The sequence below is a fragment of the Molossus molossus genome, unplaced genomic scaffold, assembly GCF_014108415.1.
Source record: "Molossus molossus isolate mMolMol1 unplaced genomic scaffold, mMolMol1.p scaffold_m16_p_1, whole genome shotgun sequence".
Taxonomy (NCBI): domain Eukaryota; kingdom Metazoa; phylum Chordata; class Mammalia; order Chiroptera; family Molossidae; genus Molossus; species Molossus molossus.
In genome coordinates, this window is record NW_023425344.1 from 42,516,854 (window position 1) to 42,522,607 (window position 5,754).

At 38.3% G+C, this 5,754-nt stretch overlaps 1 pseudogene; it reads left to right on the forward strand.

Annotated features, from left to right (window-relative positions):
* The first annotated feature begins 1,265 nt into the window (after nucleotides 1-1,265).
* On the forward strand, nucleotides 1,266-2,256 carry LOC118618515 (annotated as a pseudogene).
* The last annotated feature ends 3,498 nt before the right edge of the window (nucleotides 2,257-5,754 follow it).

The following is a 5,754-nucleotide window of genomic DNA, read 5'->3' on the forward strand; positions in this document are numbered from 1 at the left end:
GATCTGAGTTGGTTCAGTGATCTGTGAGGGCTCTTTCATTCTTCTGTGGTGGTCACCTAACAGACTGGGCTGGTGACCAGAACATTCTGAATAGCCTCACACCCATATTTGGCAGTGTCCACTGTGCCACCTGAGTTCTGTATATGGCTTCTAATTCTCCAGCAGGTAACTTAGTTTCCTTCATATGTGGTATAGGGATTTAAGTGCACCAAAAAAGTAAGCCCCAACATGCAACCATTTTTCAACACCATCATTTTGCCTAATGTTGCACTGGTCAAAGCAAGTTACATAACCAAGATAGATTCGGAAGGCAGAGAAATAGACTCCACTTCTTGGTGGGAGGCCATGGACCTTTGCGTCATAGGAGTACGGCTAGCAGAAAAGAGACTTTGTGGTTTTCCCCCATTACTGCACAAGTATATTATTATAAGGACATACTGCCATTTTCTTCAATTAATTTAGAAGATAAAGATGTAAAATCATTCAGTGTTATCCAAGGTATGGTGAGTTAAATTTCAATAGCTTTCAAACATCTCTACCATTGCAGTTGGCTTCTTGTTTTATAATTCTCTAATCTTTAGACAGTGAACTCACCAAAGAAAAGAAAATAAGTTGTACAAGTTGCATTTGTCTTACTTTCTAAATATATAGTTCAAGATTTTGGCATGGCGTAAGTGCTCAAATGTTTATAAAAAGAATAAATCACTCCTCAAAAATTGAAACATAGAATTAACATATGACCTAGAATAAATAAGCATATGGTGAAATAAAAAATATAAAAAATAAAAAATATATGTTAAATAGAACATAACTCAGAAATTCCACTCCTAGGTTATACCCCCAAAAGTGAAAATGTGTTCATTTTCTCAGGGTGCCATAACAAAAACCACAGACAGTATGGCCTAAACAACAGAAATCTAGTTTCTCACTGTTCTGGAGGCTAGAAGTAAAGACCAAGGTGTCAGCTGATTGATTTCTTCTGAGGCCTCTCTCCTTGGCTCATACAAGGCCTTCCCTCTGTACTTGTATATGTATGTGTCCTAATCTTGTTTTATAAGGACACCAGTCTTAACGGATGAGTGTCCCACCCATATGACCTTATTAACCTAATTGCTTCTTTAAAAACCCTAACTCCAGGCGGCGTGCGCCTATGTCTACGAATCTCCTAGGAGCCAAGATAGGACACCCGAGGACTGCACTTAGGTGTAGCTGGTCACTGCAGCCGCTGAGGCTATCAGCCTGTTGTCACTGTTGTCGCTTCCTCCATGGCTCAATACAACCACACCGCGAGCGAGGGCGGCAGGCAGCGCCTCGCACCTGATGAAGACTCAGGAGAGGCAGCATGAGCAGGTGGAGCAGGTGAAGCTGCGGATTGCTGAGGAGAACATCACGAAATCCAGCACTGACAAGAAGTTTTCTGCACACTGCAGTGCCTTGGAGGCGGAGCCCAAGTCCAGCCCCATGGGTCTTGTAATCCTAAATGACAGGAAGGCCAAGCAGGATGCACTGGTGAAGAACAGGAAACGCTGTTGGCCAAGACAGAGCTGCCGAAGGAGCTGCAGCTGAACTGGAGAAGATGCAAGAGAAGGAGGCCAGAAGAAGGCCATGCAGAAGATCTCCAGCCTGTCCTTCTCTCTGGATGAAGAGGAGAGGGAGGAGCTGGCCAAGTAGGAAGAGAAATCGGAAAAGGGAGAGATCACCACGAAGATGAGAAAATTGGGGAAGAATCCAGATGTGGACACGAGCTTTTCACCTGCCTGTGACCCTGAGAAAGAGGGGAATCTGCTCCGGGAAGAGCTGCTGAGAAAAATGAGAAGCCAAGCAGAAGATCAAAAGCGAGGACATTGAAATCACCTTCAGTTACTGGGATGGCTGTGCACAGGTGGACAGTCAAGAGGAAAGAAGGCACCACCATGCAGCACCACCTGCAGAAGGCGCTCGCGGTCCTGCGCAAAGACTTCCGGGAGCTATGTCAGCAGGGGTGGAGCAGCTCCTGTACAGCAAGGAAGACCTACTCCCACGCCACAGCTGGTATGATTTCATCGACATCAAGGCACCAGGGAAGTGCGGGCCGCTCTTTCATTTCTACGTTCATGGTGATGTGCAACTTGTCAGTGACACCACTGTGAAGGACGAGTCACACGCTGGCAAGGTGGTGATAAGAAGCTGGGGGTACGAGAAGAATAAGCACATCTTCCCCGCCAGCTGCTGGGACACGACACGGAGAAGAAGTGGGACAAGCACACGATCAGGTGAATGCAGAGGTGGAACCGGTTCGCTCCTCCAGTTCATTCTAGTCTTCCCAGTCCCCAGGATCCAGGACTCCAGATGCCCAGTTCCCCCTCCTGTGACCTGGCTGATCATCCCCTGCCCCAACAGTCATTTACTGCTATTTCTTTATGATAAAGAAATGTACATGTTAGAGTTAGAGCACTGTGTTTTATTTTTAAAAACATTTTTGAGATAAAATTCACATGACAAATTTCACCATTTTGACCATTTGCAAGTGTACAATTCAAGGGTATTAAGTACAGTGACAATGTTGTGCAACCATCACCTCTATCTAGTTCCAGAATATTTCCAATATCCCAAAAGGAGACCCCGTGCCTCCAGCCCCTGGCACCCACTGATTTACCTTCTGTCTATATGGATTTGCCTATTCTGAAAGCTTCACATAAATGGAATCACACAATTAAAAAAAGAGTATCAGGTACTCCCCCAACTAGTTATCAATAGCTTTATTAATTTATACACACATATATATTTCTAAATTGACATATAATGTAAAGTGATGTATCAGGGACTTACAAACTCTTCTTACTTAAAATCTGAAATGTGAGACTGCTTTTCTATTCATCTCCTAATAAGCACTAAGGAGCAATTTGCAACAATTCACCACCTACTTGGCATCCCCAATTCCTTTAGCAGTTTAGCAGGAAAGAAAGTAGCAAGCAAGCAAGCAAGCAAGAAAGAGAAAGAAAAGAAAAGAAAGAAAGAGAAAGAAAAGAAAGAAGAAAGAAAGAAAGAAAGAAAGAAAGAAAGAAAGAAAGAAAGAAAGAAAGAAAGAAAGAGAGAAAGAGAGAAAGAGAGAAAGAGAGAAAGAGAGGGAGAGAGGGAGAGAGGGAGAGAGGGAGGGAGGGAGGGAGGGAGGGAGGAAGGAAGGAAGGAAGGAAGGAAGGAAGGAAGGAAGGAAGGAAGAAAGAAAGAAAGAAAGAAAGAAAGAAAGAAAGAAAGAAAGAAAGAAAGAAAGAAAGAAAGAATTAAAAAGAAAAAAAAAGAAAGAAAGATCATCCTATCTCCAAATAGTCACATTCCAAGGTACTGGGGTTTTGAACTTCAACATATAGATTTTGAGGGAACACAACTCAGCTCATAACAATAACGATTTAAACAGTTATTATTATATAAATGTTTATTATAATATTATTCACAGTAGTCAAAAAAAGGAAACAATCCAAGCGTTCATCAAATAAATGGATAATAAAATTTGGTTTAAAATACATGTGTTTGTTATAGCGTCATGTAAAATATTGAAAAATGGAAATAGGGCAAATAGCCAACAACAAAGAAATAATAAAACTATAGTGCATGAAATCCACAAAATATTGTAATATTTTACAATGCATAATGTAAATAGAAAGACTACTGATTATCAAATATTCCTATGATAAAAGAAATATGCATCTATGTCAAAATATGAAAATGGGAAAAACTGCATAGGAAATTAAAGAAAAAAACGTGACTGTTCTTTTTCATTTTCAAATACTCCCAAAATTTTCATATTTTTTGTATTAGCTAATAAAATGTAACCAAACTGGTACAATTCTATATTATCTTGTGTTACAACTGACATCCATGAATTAACTTTGCTAGTCCATGGAATAATTTTACTTTATTTTGGCCCATGAAAAATCCCCAAGTACAAAAGGTGAAAACAAAACAATAGACACACACACACACACACACACACACGGATTAAAGAGGATTTTTGAAAATCCCAAGAGTTTTTTTTTCATTGCTAAAAATATTACATTTCTAGTTTCATTGGATGAATAAATCCTAGCAATTCATATGTAATGTATCAGGAAGATTTACCTTGTAAAGACTAAATCAGAGTGAAAAGATACACTACATTGAACAAGCAGTGAGTTGTTCAAAATACAAGTTCTTTGGAATAATATTGCTGAAATACCAGAGATCTGTTAAGTCAACCTTAAGAAACAACAAATGGAGGAAGCTAGAAATAACAATATCAACTGCCATAAAATAAAATCACTATCCAAATATCATATAAATAAACAATTCCTTATAATGAGGTAGTTTACAGTAACAGCCAATATTAAAAGCAGCCTTCCCCCTGACTTTTACTCACATTATTTGACTACTGTTAAAAGTTATTATGTTAAATTATAAGGTTTTCGTTAAGGATGTAGTTCACCTTGGAATTAAAAAAAAATATCCAACCTAAAAGTTCTTATTTTAATATCACTATCTAGATGTTTTACTTTCAAATTTTTTGTTTGTGTGTTTGTTTGTTTTATGAAATAGTGAATTACTCAGTTTTTTTAGCACCTTTCTGAGGTTATCATTTTATGTTTATTAGACATATAGGTCAAATCAAATGAGTCATAGAAAGATTAAGTGGTATGTAGAGGTTAAGGTTTTTTAGCCGCTGTGTTATGGATGAAGCTTGAAATTCAGTCCCTTGGTGTTCTTTGCTCTAGTCAACTGACAATAGAGAAGCATTTTTTAAAAATTAGTTTTAATTAATTTATTTTTGTTACAGATGTTTCTCCCTTTTTCCCCAGTGACACCCTCCTCTCCGGTCCCACCCTCCCTTCACAGTGTTATTGTCTATGTCTATTGGTTATGCATATACACATGTAAGTTCTTTGGTTTATCTCTCTACCCCCTCCCCTACCCCTGCTCTGACATTTGTCATTCTGCTCCCTACTTCCATGTCTCTGGGTATATTTTGTTAATCAGCTTATTTTGTTCATTGTATTCCACAAATAAGTTGAGATCATGTGGTACTTGTCTTACTCTGATTGGCTTATTTCACTTAGCAAAATACTTTCCAGGTCCTTCCATGTCATCTCAAAGGATAAGAGAAGCATTCTTAAATAAGTTCTCATGGAGGCATAAAACAACAGTTTTGTTACCTACATTAATATCATTATTTCTTTTTTTAATTAATTAATTTATTTTTATTACAGATCTTTCTCTTTTTCCCCCACTGATACCCCCCCGCCCTGTCCCCAGCTTTGTTGTCCATGTCCATTGTGCATGCACACATGCATATAAGTTCTGTGGTTTATTAATATTATTATTTCTGACAGAATAATCACAACCCAGTTAATCTCATTGTTAGATTTCATTAATTGTATTTCTATTTATAATTTGCATACATATAAACATAGCAAGGCTAATCTTCCTATGTTTCATAAAATGTCTAAAGTTTAGGTGCTACTACTACCTTTATTTGGCCACTGATTTGGAATCATGACATGGTTCACACTGCTTTAATCAAAATCAACTTGATTGCTCTCAGTTCTACGAGTAGAGCTCTTGAAGCTCCTCTTCATTTAAGTTCTAAATATGGGAGTCCTTCAGGGTCTACTCCTGCATCTTCTCTTCTCTATTCATAGTCTCTATTCGCAATATTTTATCTAACCCCATGACCTCAAAACAATATTCTTGTTTGATATACTTCAAATATATTTGCAAACATCTACTTTTAACACCAAATTTGTA